Consider the following 16,587-nt stretch of genomic DNA (forward strand, 5'->3'; position numbering starts at 1 on the left):
CCATGCTCATCTAGGTATCTCTCCTAGATTACTCCTCTACTCAAAGTTCTCTCTAAAAGATTCCTGTTGGATACTCTTACTCTGCACATACTCAAAGTACATCACATATAGCAAAATTCCTAGGCTAAGGCATTACAAATCAGACAACTTTAGCCCTAAAATATGAAAATACCTAGCCTATCTTCTAGCATGCATCACTAATATCTCAATAATAACTCATAACACAAATAAGTAAGGGTATTTTGGGAAATCACCATTCGGGCTCTGGCTGATTGTACACACTGCTCCTTTTTTTTCTCTTAGAAACTCTTGCTTATTTTCGAAAAATCATTTCTTTTGAAATTTTTTCACAAATCCTTAGTTTGAGTCCAGATATACCCGAAGGTGCATCCGAATCCCTCAAACCAAGACTTTATTACCAACTTGTAACACCATAAATTAAGGGTGTGTATGGGGCGGTTTGGTTCGGTTATTGCTCAAAACCGAACCATAACCATTATGATTGGTTAATGCAATTTGGTAACCATTGGGTATGGTTAATATTGGTTATGGTTAATGGTTTTTGTCGGTTAACGGTTTTGGTTAATGGTTAATATTGGTTAACCATAATGTTCAAAATAATATAAATGACGAAAGTATAGTGGCATAAAAAATGAAAAGAGAATACAAAAAGTTGTCGGCACCAATGTTTGTAACCTAGCTTATAATAATATAATAAAATCTGTATCTTTGATACTCAGTGTGAGATAACATATAGTCACATTCAAAATAAAAAAACATTTAATAAAAAGTATAAAACATTAAAAAAAATCGACATTAATAACTTCATATATTGATAATCGATATTAACATTAAAATAAAGCCAAACATTCATACATGTTCAATGCGATTAAATAAAAAAACTATAAAATAAAATAGCTAAACATTTATATTACGTGTTATCTGGATTAAAAAAAAAAAACAATCACTCTTATACATTCAATGTGATGAAGTCAAAAACAGTAAATAAAAAAAGAAAATTTAAAAAAAATACATTTTTAATATATCACAAAGTGAAGAAGAACCAAAAACTTAACTTACCTAGAAGTTTTGATTATAAATTAAAAAAATTCTTAGAATAGAACTATAAAGTCAAAACAATCTTTGATTAGGATCAACGGTGTGAAAAGTTTCCGATTAGGATTATGAGTGTGAAGATTAAACTAATTGTGAATAATGTTTACAAATTATAGAATTAGCCGGTTAAGAATTATAACATTAATCAATAATCTAACTCAATGTATAATTGAAGATTTGTGTGTGTCTGCATCATCTACGTAATCATCCTTTGATGGTTTGATAGCACGTCCGTCTCCTGATAAGTGTGGATTAATGAATTAAATTTTGAAATTTTAATGGGACTATATTATTTTATATATAATCCATAATTTTTATGTATTAAAATATAAAGTTAGCGGTTCGATTAATAATAGTTCGGTTAACCTATAAAACCATAACCGAACCGTTTGTTATCGGTTAACAAAAATTAGAAATCAAATCAACGGTTTTTAAAACAGTTCGGTTATTATGGTTCGGTTATATAGGTTAATTTGGTTATGGTTCGATTTTTCGGTTATTATGCTCACCCCTACCGTAAATTTTCAAACAATTTTTCAATTTAAGATCACATAATTCTCATAACATATTTCACAAAAATCTCATTTATTTAATTTACAAAACAACACTCCATAATTGTTTGATTAATAATCCAGGATCCCCAAAACATAACTCCTTCTCTGGTATGTTCAATTAAGCCGGCGTATTCCCGCAATCCTGAAGAGAACCTGAAACACATATCACATAACATGGTAAGCACGACGCTTAGGGAGTTCCCCAAAATACCAAACATATCCCATTAGCCTCTTATGGCTATACTCAGATAAGACCTCCGGTCAATGTGTCTCAGTGGGACCCTCTGGTCCCAAAACTCGGGTGGACCCTCCGGTCCTTACTCAGTAAGCTCAGAATACTACACAACATAAATCACAAAGACATAATGCAGGATATCACAATACTCAATATAAGCACATAAGACCCTCCGGTCACACAAAGGTTACCACTCTAGGTAAAGTATAGTGAGAAGACTCACCTCAGATGATGAACAACTCCTATAGATGCTACTGCTGCACCAACCACTAACTAGCCCATCAAAACCTGAAACTCATTGGGCCCACCAAGGCCCAATAATGAATGGGCTCTCCCAAGGCCCAACTCTCAAGTCTAAATGGCAAGCCCAACACAAGGTCCCAAGGTACATATATTTGATATTCCTCTGATCAAAATCTCTAGTGCAACAAGCCCAAACTCTAACCCAACACTTAAAGCCCAAAATGAGACATAGCCCAAAAGCCCACAGTGAGGTTACGTGGGGCGTACCTCCCTTGGTACGCTCAACGTACGCATGAATCTAGATTGACCATCGGGGATATTTGGTTAGTACGCGGGGCACACTGGAATTACGCTCATCATACGTCTAGGTTTGCTTTTCCTACTCCTTTGGTCTTAACCCGTTAAGACATTAACTCAAATCCTAGATCTGGACTCCCTAATGGCTCTTACTCCATAATGCTTGTGACTTTAAGCCTTTGCATGGCTGATAAGGTCACAAACACATAAAACTCTTACTCTCTTAACTCAAAATGCTCATATCTCATGCATGGTTTGATTCTAACGTCCAAATCTTGATTTTTTATGACACTACACCACTGAATACATTCAAAGGGAGTTGATCATAGTATCTGGAGCTAAATATCTCATAAAGTCTCAAACTTTTTGGATAAAAACCATAAAATACTCTACTGTGATGCACAAATCAAAAGAGTGAGAAAGCTTGAAGCTTTATACCTCTATATGAAGCTCCCAACATAGATATGCTCAGATCCAAGGGCATGGACTCTCACTCCTTCTTCTCCAAAGCTTCTTCTTCACTCCAAATAACACACAAAATCACTCAAAGACTCTCAAATGCACTCACAAGCTCTATGAATGAAGGTTTAAGGTTTAAGAGGGTTTGTTAACTGAGGATGGTGGCCAGGAATGAGGCCATCATATTCTTTATATAGGGACACTCCCCCCCCCCCCCTAATTAGGTTTTTCACTTTGAGCCTAGTACGACTAATGTACTAGGTGGCTCTGCTTAAAATTCACGCACATGAGTATGCTAAGCATACACACACGTACGCCCAACGTACTTAGCTACCACCTTTCTCAAATAAGGGACCTATCTTGTCAAAACTTCAAACTTCCATCGCTTCCTCAATATAATTCCGATTCCAAAGAACCTCGATATAACTCCGATTCCAAAGAACCTCATATCCACGGAAAGGTAACAAGAAGCCTACGCTTCTAGTAACTCGTCGTAGCCCCGAGGCTTCCACGTGCCTGGGTTGCAGCCCATGAACCCTAATCACGTACGATCCGAAACAGGATGTTACAAAGTACTAAACGAGAAGCAATTCTAAGAACTCAACACTTTCATTAGTTCATTGTAGAGAGAAACATATGCGATGGGAGAATAAATATAACCATCACAAGAGTGATGGGATTTATAGGTTACAAAAATCATATTTGGCGGAAAAACCTAAACCCTAAGTTTGCATGCAACCTAAAGGATCTATGTTTTCACAGTTGAATGCAATAACCAATTGAACATCAAGAACCCTAGTATTTTCAAAAATAACAAAAGGGTTAGAAAAACATACCTCTTGATTATACTAGTAGATAATCAAAACAAAATCCTTATTGTAGTCACTTGGAAGCTAGCACCAGAAATTATGTGCCTCTAATGGTTCATACGCAACCCTAGCAACAAAGAGACTTAAAGAGAGATGAGAGGGGAGATGGAAATTTCGGCTATGCATTAGAAAAGAGGAGTGGTCGGAAATTGGATCCAAGGGGGTCCTTTTATAGTTGAATTAGGAAACCCTAGATAACCCTAATTTTAATGTTATATTAATATCTCAAATTTTATAATTATCTATAAGGGATATTATAGAAATCCTAGAAGTATCCTCCCAGAACCATCTACCTCTCATGGAGGAGGGTTCTGGAACCTCTTGTTCAACTATTGAATAATTACAATTAGACCCCTACACTTTCAATTAATCCCAATTTTAATTCTTATTAATTTATGATTAATTATTAATCAAATAATACTATCTCTAATTAATAGATTATTTTCATAACATATTAATAAATTTATTTATTGCTATTTATTAATCATATAATAAATCAATAAATCAGCCTCTCTATAAAAGTCATCCTATTTAATTACTAGGTTTGAGGGTAACCCAAAAGGATTTTGCTTATAATTCAAGTATATATTAATTCAGTTATTGGCTTAGACACCTAATCTAGCAAAGAGAAGAGCAAAAAACTCGCACAAATACAAGTCTTACACTCTCTTATATACCCACACATGAGATCTGATACATATACCCTTACACCGATCAAATGAATGGTGATGTAGGAGCACGTAGTGTGTAAAAGGGAGGTTGGCAAGGAACCTCCCATATCTCTAAAAGTTACGACCAAGAGAGAGGGAAAGAGAGATGTGATGTTTCCAAGTCATCAAGCATTATCTCTTAATTGTACAAGTTTATATACGTTATATATATGAACTCGTAAAGTAACAAATACTTGTACACAACATATTAAATCATACTATATGATTACATGTCTAGTTATTCTCTCTAAAAGTATTATTTTCATAAAATAATAACTATTTCTTAATTAATTACAAGAGTTGAACATAATTATTAATAATAAAATTACTTAATAAATATTCAATAAGTGACTACTTGCTACACGTATAACCCTATAAGATCATATGTTATTTAGGAGTGGATTGGGTGAGAACGGCTCAACTTGCAATGTTAAAGAGAGAGCTTGAAAGTTTGCACATGAAGGAGGGTGAAACGGTCGATGATTTTGTGACAAAATTATCCAGTTTAGGTTCAAAATTAAGGAGTCTTGGTTACGAGCTTGAAGAAGTTTATTTGGTTAAAAGGTTACTTGATTTGATGCCTATGTCATTTCTTCAAATCGTGGCATCAGTAGAGCAATGTTTCGAGTTGGATTTGATGTTATTCGATGAAGCGATTGGTAGATTGAAGGCATACGAGGAGCGTATAAGAGGAACCGCGAAAGTGGAGGATACTCAAGGTGGGTTGTTGTTGGCTAGTGAGGAAAATCACATGTTTGTAAGCGTTGTGGCAATGGACGTTCAAATCGGGATGACTTTGGACATAGTCGGGGGTCCGGGAGAAGTCGAAATGGTAATGAACGTGTTCGGGATACAAGTCACGTTAAATGTTACAACTGTGGTGAGTTTGGTCACTACAACAATGAGTATCCTAAATGGAAGAAAGAAGAGGCAAATCTACTCGAAAAAGAACATACATTTTTTTTGAACGAGTGGTATGATCAAACCAATTAAAGGGTGATTGTTGGTTAATTGGTTTTGATCAATACGGTTTAATAGGAAAGTTTTTAGGATCTCTGTTTTGCTAGTTTTGGTATTAGAATAAGATTCTATTTTTATAGTATAAATAGATGTCAAGTTTCAAATTGTTTAGTTTGGAATAAAAAATCACAACAAGTTTTGTTTCTTTTTTTTCTCTTAACGTGTTCACAAGAGGATCAAGAACTTAATCTATTCAATTCTCTTTTTCTTCTCTCTTTACCTTCGTGCACAAGGTTTAAAACCAACATTCTGTTAACATGGTGACCGGTTTGCGGTTCAACCGGTGTTACTGGTTTGAGCGTCGGTTCAACCGTTTTTTATAACTTTCATCATTTTTCCTATTTCCTATTCACACATAGGCACCCACAAGTTTAAACATTAAAAATAAACATAAATACAAGTTGTAGATCAATCTGAAAGACCCCAACTTTCGTATTTCTGAAAGATCCAAACTTTCATACTTCACAACATAGTTACTCCAAAACATGCTACATGCATATTCATAAATAATATTTTACATTAATAGTGTGATTACAAAAGACTGGATACAAACCGACTAAGTTTTAATATATTACAAAGTGTTATATTTATTACATAACTGCCCATGATATTATAGTTTTATACATACGTAGACCCAAGTACAAAAGTAATAGTATAAACTATTCTAAATCTTCCAACAGTATATGACTATGCCGGATTCTCATTTCCTGTAATTGTTAAACACTGAGAGGGGTAAGCGGTGACGTAGTGAGTTCAATAATAGATACAATATAACGTTATGCCATATATATACTTCAATATAGCAGAAGCAAAGGGAACAAAGAACAACAAAAGCATATGTGAATCATGTGACAAGCTTTCATATCAATCAATGAGACATAACAATTTCAATACTTGATATACATCAATAAAGCTTCGGCCCAATTGGCACAGAAGATATACACTTTCTGATTAAACATTTTGGTAGATTTTAGGCTTTTAGCCCTATCTAACATTCTGTCTATGACATAGAATAGAATTCATTTTCTTACAAGAATGCTCTACATGGCCAAAGGCTACATACCAATACCACCATGAATCTAAGTTCTTTCACTGATCACATGGTCAAAGGTACAACTTTGCTACCATAATAGCGAAAATAATAACATGGAAAAGCACATAGCACATGTAACACATAATATACAATGTTCCTATATATTGAACTCACCATGAAATAACCGAAGGAATAAATGATAATTTGGGCAGCACTTCGGCTCTAAATATGACTTTCTGTGACGAAACCGGGGATTTTAGTTGAAAATCGGCCTTACTCGTGCAGAGTTTCGACTTGAAAATATAATTTTTTTTGGGAACTTCGGGGCGCCAGGACTTGCTTCGGGTGTCGGGAATGATATCGGGGCTTCAGGGGGTTAAAAGTGGATAGAGAGGGTTTTTAGAGTGAAGGAGATTGAAAAATGGCAACCAAAATACGAGCAGCCTCGCATCCCTTTTATAGGGTCCGAAGCAGCTCACTACGCGGGGCGTAGTCTTGCTGTACGCGGGGCGTACGAGGCTACGTGTCCGATTCTCGGAAGGGAGGGCACATGGCTTGGATGTGTCTGCTACGTGGCCATCATGCGAAGAACGGAGATGTGGTCAATTTGAGGTCCTGCCATGCGAACGCTGGGCGTAAGCCTCTACGCGGGGTGTAACTCCTCGGATAAGGCTTCAAATTTTCATTTATTTTTATTTAACAACTTCAGAAATTCATATATTTTGCGTACGAGCTCCGTTTTTGATGTTCTTTATATCCACGCGTAGGTGAGATTATACTCTACAACTTTTGTTTAGACTCCGTCGGCTAATTTTGATTTTATTTTTAATATTATATTTTTTATGGGCCGGGACAGAAAAAGTCCGTTAAAAATTCATAACTTCGTCATCCGTTGTCCGTTTTCGTCTGTCTTTTTACCGTTGTACTACTATTGACGAGACCTTTAATTCTTGTTTAGGTTGTGTCGGCTAAACATGTGACAATTGTTATTTTTGGGTCAAGTCAAAGTCGAATAAAGTCAAAGAATCAAACCGTTCGACTCAGTTAACCCTTGTATATTAGGGTTTACATTGTGTAATTACTGTTCAACTCACTATTTTAATAAGAAAACATCATTTGGAAAATTCGTGTGTTTAAATTTTCCTTAACCTTGATAATGCTAAACAATGAACCAAAGAGATAAAAACATTATTGCACCCTCATTGGGAATGTGTAGGACACTAAAACATGGCTTAACGGGGCATACGGACCTTGCATGGCGAATTCAAACACTCAGAAAGGTCACAAAAGAAACCTTTCCCAAATCTCTTTAAGTATGTGAAACCTCTCCCAAATCTCTCTTCGTATGAAAAATCTCTCCAAGATTGTGAAATCTCTCCCAAATCTCTCTCCATATGAGAAATCTCTCCAAGATGGTGGAATCTCTCCCAAATCTCTCTCTCTCTCTATATATGTGAAATCTCTCCCAAATCTCTCTCCATATGTGAAATCTCTTCCAAATCTCTCTCCGTATGAAAAATCTCTCCAAGATTAAATCTCTCTCCATATGAGAAATCTCTCCAATATGGTGGAATCTCTCCCAAATCTCTCTCCATATGTGAAATCTTTCCCAGATCTCTCTTCGTATGAGATATCTCTCCAAGATTGTAAAATCTCTCCCAAAATCTCTCTCAAAACCCCTTTCGATTTATTTTGATCATTTGGGGGCATCCCGGTACTTGGTTTGATGAGAAACCACTCAAAGAGGGGAGATATTTTGGAAAATAGCCCCTTAGGGCCGAAGCCTCTCTATAGGGGCCAAGTCCTCTTGGATCCGAGGCCACTTGAACTGAGTCTGCTGCCTTTGAGCAGCCGCAGTCTTTGGACCGCAATGGAGTAGCCGCAGCAAGCTGACCGCAGCCAGCGAGCCACAGCAAGCCGACAACAGCCAGCGAACCTCGCCTCCTAACCGCATCGGACCTCCCCCTTCGGACCGCAGCCCCTTTTTCCATTCGGATCCACTTCAGCAGCCTAACCCCTACTCCGGATCTAGTGCTGTTAAGGCCGGAGTCACCCTCCTGACTTCGAATTTTGCCACTTTCCACTCGGTTTTCGACCACGACTCCGTTTTAAGTCCGTTTTTCATCATTTTAACGCGGTATTTTCTCCAAAAATCATATTTTAACATATAAGACCCTAAATATTCATAATATAAACATATTTTTATGGAAACATTTATTTAAGAATAAAATCCATTAAGGGAGATCATGAGATGAAGTGTGAATCTTGCCATAATATTTGACACAAACAACCGCCCCATACCTATTCCTTTGACCAGCTATTGTACTCCCCACCACTCCTAGTCACCTTATGGTACTTTCCTACTCTTTTCCCCAGCAAATCCGTATCCAAAGAGCTGGGAAAATCTCCTCTCACTCTTCATTTCTCTCATTTCCACCCAAGGAACAAACACTTTTTCTCTCAAACTTTCTCCCTCAAATTCGAGATTCAAGGCTGATCATCAAGTTTTCTTACACTCTTGGTAAGTATAATTCATACCCCTTGTGTTATTTACACTTCCCTTTACTCATATCATAGAATGCTTATACAAATTCCATCAAATTGGTGTTAGATTCTCGAAAATCTCTAGGCATCTTCAAGTGTTCTTGAGTTGAACACTTCTCACCTCCAACACTCATCTACTGAAACCACTCAAGGTGAGTTCATACCCCTATCTTTTCATGTTTTTCTTAAGTTTTAAAAAGGGGGGGGGGGGGAATACAATTTTAATCATCAAGAACACAACTAAACTTTTCCAACAACTTTCATTTCAAACATCTCCATACGATTTTTCTACAATTTATGGTGATTTTTACAAAACTGTCTATCATTTCAAACATCCATCTGGACCGGTTTGTGATTATGGACTTGTTTACACAAGTTAGATGTCACCAAAAATCATGAGAAAAATTATAGAGAAACTAGACTCATTTTCCAAACTCTCGGAATTTATGGATTCTGAATTGGACCTTCGATGATTTTCTACAAATTTTCTAAGAACAGTGATAGAAAATGTTATCAACAGAAAAATACTATCAATTTCATTTCACCTTGTAACATGTTGAGCAAGGTGTATATCTTTATGTGATTATATGTTATTGCAATATATGACATTATTGTCTTATTATATAGACGTACATCAGTTAACAAATGAAGTTTGTTAGATAAAGCATAGAAATAACAATTTTTTATAATCAAAGTACATCTATTACATACAAACATTTGAATAAACTATGATAAGTATAGTTTATGTACATTACCACTTTTACCCTTGTTTTGATAAACTATAATATGTATAGTTTTTTATACATCACATAACACACTCATACAAAAAAGGTACATTTATACAAAAAGGAATTTCCATTACATTACACGTGAATTCGTTAATGACTTTTGTGAGACATTCGCTTCACTTTACCAATAAGTCTTGTATTGTAACCAGAGTCTCCTGGAGGGAGAGCGTGATAGTTGTATATAGATCTATATTGGGTCTGACAAACCCACACCTGAGCTGCTTACAACAGCTAGACCGGCAGGTCTGAGGTGACAAATGTTATAACAGTTTCGACGCCTGAAGAACGTTTTTTTCAGGCCAACTAGGTCATAGCATGGTTATAATAACTCACATTCAGTATTAACAAACATAGAATTTACGGGGAATTCATTTAAATCAAACAAGTTTATGTAGATTTAAACTTGCATTATTTTATCATTAGTATAACAAATTACTTGTACACTTCGGTCTTTAGGTTTTAAGACTACTTTTACATATTAAGGAAAATATTGGATTTTTCTGGAACAAACACTACTTTTACAAGAAAAAGCTTTTCATAAACTGCCTACAAATGCTTATGAACTCACCAACCTTTGTGTTGACACTTTTTCAAACAACTTGTATTCTCAGGAAATTATTAAACAGGTAACCAAGTGCTTTTGAGGATGGGATGTTAAGGCGTCAAACATTTCACATTTTGTCCACATATTGTAATTGATTTAGAAACATGTAATTCATACAATGACGTAACTCTTTCAATTATATATATGTTGGTTGTGTTTGCTTAAATCACTATTGCATTTGTTGTTATGATGTTATACATGAAGTCCTCCACCCCCGGACGTTTCCGCCATCCTTGGTTTGGGGGTGTGACAAAAAATCACTTGATCTTTATTTTGAGTTTTTAGCTGTCTACTGTTATTTAGAAACTTAATCATAACTTCCTCATACGAAGTCAAATTTTGATGTTCTTTTTATGAAAGTTCTCGCTTTAACGAATGCTACAACTTTCATTTAGATCATAAAGGCTAAAAAGTAGTTTATCGAAAACTCACTTTTTACATCATACGACATCGTACCGGTTCTGTCGTGAAACTTCAATAAGCCATAACTTCCTCGTTATAACTCGGATTTGTATGAGGTTTTCGCCTATATGTTTCTAACGAGGTTCTTTACAACTTTCATTAACGTTATTTTCACTTATTTCCAACTTTATATTTTCGTTAATTTCAATAACTGATATTTGATTGGAATCTCATAAGTCTTCAAATACATTTCGAATGATTCTAAACATATTTTTACTTCAATTCTAGTAAAAACTATATTATTAGAACTCAACTCTCAAATTCATATAATATTCACTTTTAAAAATCACATAACACGATAACTAAACGTGTATGTTACACAATCCAAATACATTAAAAAAAACATAAGCATAAGTTTTACATCAATCCATCTATATTTAAAAGAAAATAAAGTATAAGACGGAAACAAAATATAATATTAGATAAATACAAACACATTAAAAAACTTCATAACATTTACAATGTGTTTTTTTTTCAAAAAAATCTAAATTGATATGAAAAGTCGTTCAATAATGAGAGAATTGAATGATGTGACAAGTCGTTCACTAGATGAAACTCTATCATTGTAAGATGTTACCTTGACATTCAATAAATTTGAAGTTCAATGCTATTGAACTCTTCAATGGGAAAAAATGTTTTAAATTTTTAAATATTTATTATAAATTAAATTTTATAACGTTATATTAAACTGTTGTATAGTTAATCTATTGCAAGGAAAAAAATGATAGAACTGTAACAATTCCATTGAACAATATAAAAATAAACTTTTGTATAGTCAAGTGCGATATGATATGTCCCACGTTATCTGTTTCTCCAATCAATTGCTTTCACTTTAAAGAAACACAAAATATATTGATATATCTATTTTTTATTCTTGTTTTGTATTGTATATTGGTCCTGACTTTCTATATTTATATAAGATTCACCCTTTAATCATACATTAAAATAAACATATATTTGTTTTCAAATACTAAAAAAGAACTCTATCTTTCAACATGGTTGGTAGTCTAAACACATAATATAATAGCACTCCCGATTTCATATCCTCATCATCCCTCCAACGAACAAAAAAAAATGGAAGCATTGAGGAATCCCAATGAAGCAAACTCAAGCCCTCTTTCTCCTCTTGGATTCCTCGAAAGAGCAGCCACTGTATTCGCTGATTCTCCTTCACTCGTCTACAACAATCTCACATACACCTGGTCCGAAACCTTTCGCCGCTGTTTACAATTAGCTTCATCAATCTCCGGTCTCGGCATCGGAAAAGGCGACGTCGTTTCGGTCCTCGCACCCAACATCCCGGCCACTTATGAGCTTCACTTTGCCGCCCCCATGGCCGGCGCCGTCATCAACACCATTAATACCCGCTTGGACGCTCGTACTATCTCAATACTCCTCCGTCACGGTGAATCTAAGCTCGTCTTTGTCGACTACCAGTTAACTCGTCTTATTGAAGAAGCAGTTTCTCTGCTGCCGGGTGGCTGTACGTACCCGCGGCTGGTTTTAATCACCGATGATGGACCTCCGTCGTTACCCACAGATCATTTCGTTGGTACTACTTATGAAGGTATGGTTGAAAACGGTGATCCGGGGTTCGAATGGGTTCGGCCGGAAAGTGATTGGGATCCATTAACGTTGAACTACACATCAGGGACGACTTCGTCGCCGAAAGGCGTCGTCCATAGCCACCGTGGCACGTTCATTGTAGCCGTGGATTCTCTCCTGGAGTGGGACGTTCCGAAGCAGCCAGTTTATTTGTGGACCCTGCCAATGTTTCACGCGAATGGGTGGAGCTACGTGTGGGGTATGGCGGTGGTCGGTGCGACCAACGTGTGTCTCCGCCGATTTGACGCATCGACCATATACACTGCCATCCACCACCACAATATAACGCACATGTGTGGTGCTCCGGTTGTGCTCAACATGCTATCCAATGGCGAACCACTCGGCCGCACTGTACATATAATGACCGCCGGAGCTCCACCTCCTGCGGCGGTTCTGTTAAGAACAGAGTCGTTGGGATTTGATGTGACCCATGGATACGGATTAACGGAAACTGGTGGGCTAGTTATAGCATGTTCGTGGAAGAAACAATGGAATCGGTTGCCGGCGACGGAGAGAGCTCGATTGAAAGCAAGGCAAGGAGTTAGAACCAGCGGGATGACGGCGGTGGATGTTGTTGATCCTGAATCGGGAGTGAGTGTGGCCCGCGACGGGTTGACTCAGGGGGAAATAGTATTGAGAGGCGGGTGTCTGATGTTGGGTTACTTAAAGGATCCTGAATCAACCGCGAAATGTATCAGGAATCGATGGTTTTACACCGGCGACGTGGGGGTGATGTACCCAGATGGGTATTTGGAAATCAAAGACAGATCAAAAGATGTAATCATAAGTGGCGGAGAGAATCTGAGCAGCGTGGAGGTGGAATCGGTGTTGTACTTACATCCGGCGGTGAATGAGGCGGCTGTGGTTGGACGGCCTGATGAGTTCTGGGGGGAAACGCCGTGTGCGTTCGTGAGTTTGAAGGAGGATGGAGGGAAGCCGCTGCCGACGGCGGTGGAGATAATGGAGTTTTGTAAAGGGAAGTTGCCGGGTTACATGGTGCCGAAGTCGGTGGTGTTGAAGGAGGAGCTTCCGAAGACATCTACGGGGAAGATTCAGAAGTATGTACTTCGAGAAATTGCCAAAAGTATGGGATTTGTTGTAAAAAGTCGAATGTAAATTATCCAAACTAAAATAACGAATGTTTGGGTCAAGAATAATGTTATCGACTTTTGTTGGGGAGACATAAGTGGGAAACAAATAAATGTGTTTTTAATGTTTTAGGAAGAAATATGTTGATGTTTTTCCTTTTTCTTTTTTAAACAAATCATGAAAATGAATTTTAATTTGATGCTATGGAGGATAATTTATGTTTGTTATAAATATACCTTCCTGCATGATTGTAGTACGTATATGGATGTAATGTAACTTCGATTATTTTGAGTTTAATCCTTGTGTTCTTTTATCTGATTATCTCTATTCTATTTCTGATCCACATAAAAGTGTTTGGCTTTAACTTATTCCACCTTTCTGTTATTAAATGCTTGGCTAGAAGTCAAAATTAAATGCATGGCTAGAAGGAGTGGGACATAACTTTTCCTCAGTTATACTTCTCAAGCTCCAAACAACAGAGAATTGACCCGATGGATCTGGGTGATCCATTAGAAGTCAAAAATACCTTTTGCCCTATGGTTCTATACAGTCAAATTAACTTCGAAAGAGAACAAAAAAAAGGTATATGTAAAGACTTCAAGTCTTTAAATATGTATATATGTCGCTCTCATTAATGTGAACTTTAAAATAAGTTGACAGACATTTCTTAAAAAAAACTAATTAGTTATAATCGTTTATTGGCTTTATTCATCCAGCCAATGTGAAAAACAACATTTTGATGCGAAATTGAACTCCAACAAAGGTGCAAATTAACTCAACTACCATATTGCTGAAATGCTACACTACCACACCATTTTTGTATTGTCTTATCCATATGTATTATAATATTACATTTTAGAAAGCCCATGTGAATAATATTACATATAAAGCCTAGTATGTATTGTATTACAAAAATCTTATATAATCCTTCAAATTAAAACGTCTCATTATTTTAATTGTTTGCTATGATTTGTGGATGATCTAAAGGAGTTTGTTGGAAAGTTTTTTCCTTTTAAATAAGTTTTTCTAAGTCAAATAAGCTGTTGTATGACTATATTATTTTTTTGACTTTGATTGTGAACTTCTAAGCTTTTTACATAAGTCTTTTTTAATTTCTAACTATATTTTGTTTTTGTCATATTACATGTAAATAAACATCTTTATGTGGAGATTAATCTTTAATCGGTTACACTAAAGAAAAAAAAAAATATTTCACAAAAGAATTGATGTTTGTACTCTTTTTTGTCCGATTTGTTTGGATGTCTCTCAAGATATGATCCATCTTTTGTTGAAATGTGAAGTGGCGGTGACAACTTGAATAAAATCTACAAGTGGTTGGATGTTATTAATCCAGAAGCTAAGTCGACGGGAGTCTTGATCAATTGGATGGATCTTTTGCCGATCAATAAAAGAAAGAAAATGTTTGTTGAAGGTAAAAGAAATTATTTTTTGGGCTTAAAAGAATCTACTTTTAGGTTAAAAATGCTTAGTTATAACATAATTTTATATGTTGAAAACGAAAATGTTATAACATTTTAAAAACATTTTTTTTTTTAAATTTTGGAAGCTCAAATCATTTCTATATATATATATATATATATATATATATATATATATATATATATATATAGAGAGAGAGAGAGAGAGAGAGAGAGAGAGAAGATCGGGTGAGGACTCGTGAGAATACCTTAAAAAATCTTTATACATATTATTTAATCGAAGCCCCGAATCAATAATAATTTATTAGTGTTAGTCTTCGGAGTTAAATACTATAAGTTCAGGAATTTACAGTCTAAAATATATCACTTGGACTTGTATTGAATAGATTATTGGAAGCATGAGCTAAAGGGGTAAAATCTGGAGTTGGATTGTAATGATTAGAAAAGGAAGGGCCAAATATGTCAATTGGGATGAAGTTTTATATGGATTTGGGGTTAAGAACGTGCCTTCGGTCCCCTCGTTGCATCTCCAAAACCCTAACCCTACTTCTACTACTTCAGCCGCCACCACCCTTATACCTCCAACCCTCCAGCCGCCACTCCTTGTCACCACCGAAGAAGCACCGGAACATCCATCGTCCGCGTCTCACTGTCGGCTAAGATAAAGAATCGCGTAACCGACATAAGTCAATCGAGATGATCGGAGCTTCGAGGTTCGCGAATGTTGTTGTTGTTCGTTGTGGTTTCAGCTCATCCTCTTCCCTAGTTTCTCCTGTTGCTACGCCTTAGCTCACAACCGTCGCCGTCGTCCCACGTGTTCGTCACAACGATGTTGCCTCCAGCCATCTTTTACCATAAAAAAGGGTGGTTTCGGTCGTGCTATTATTTCAGTGTGTGCGTGTGTGCATTTGGCTTGAGAAGAAGTCGTGAAGAACCACCACAGCAGCCAACCATAGTAGTTGTCGCCGCTAGCGTTGTTGTTGCCGTCATTTCAGGCCGTTGCCACCACCGTACACCACCAGGTGGGTGGTTGTGTTCAGGTTGTGTTCATATTCTGAGAAAATACGTGTGTGTGCTTCTGTTGCTAGTGTGCATGTCATGTGTGTATTTTTCTTAGCTGAACATCACAAGAGAAGCCATCACCACCATTGTGAGGTGGTAACTATCATCTTCGACCACCGCTTACCGCCACAAGGGTGGCTGTGCGTGTGCATGTGTGTTATATTGTGTGTGCGTTTCCTTTTAGATAATATGTTGTGTGTATATTGTTTGATCGGAAAATCCGAAGAAACCCACCGACACCACTGTGAGGTAGTGGTTGCCGCCTTCTACCGCTACTAGCCGCCGTGTTGGGTGGCGGTGTGTGTTTGTGTGTGATTGGATTGCTATTGGAGATGCTTGGACATGTTTTTCATAACCACCACCACCACGAGGTGGTGGCTGCCGTTGTGAGCCGCCGTTAACCACCGCTACCTGAGGTGGTTGTGGGTGGTGCCCGACTTATTTAACATTAATTAACC

The 16,587-nt window shown here is 36.7% G+C and overlaps 1 pseudogene; it reads left to right on the top strand.

Annotated features, from left to right (window-relative positions):
• The first annotated feature begins 11,910 nt into the window (after positions 1 to 11,910).
• LOC145031738 (2-methylpropanoate--CoA ligase CCL4 pseudogene) lies at positions 11,911 to 13,925 on the top strand (annotated as a pseudogene).
• Positions 13,926 to 16,587: the final 2,662 nt, after the last annotated feature.

The sequence above is a fragment of the Lactuca saligna genome, chromosome 2 (assembly GCF_052625555.1).
Source record: "Lactuca saligna cultivar CGN05327 chromosome 2, ASM5262555v1, whole genome shotgun sequence".
Taxonomy (NCBI): Eukaryota; Viridiplantae; Streptophyta; class Magnoliopsida; order Asterales; family Asteraceae; genus Lactuca; species Lactuca saligna.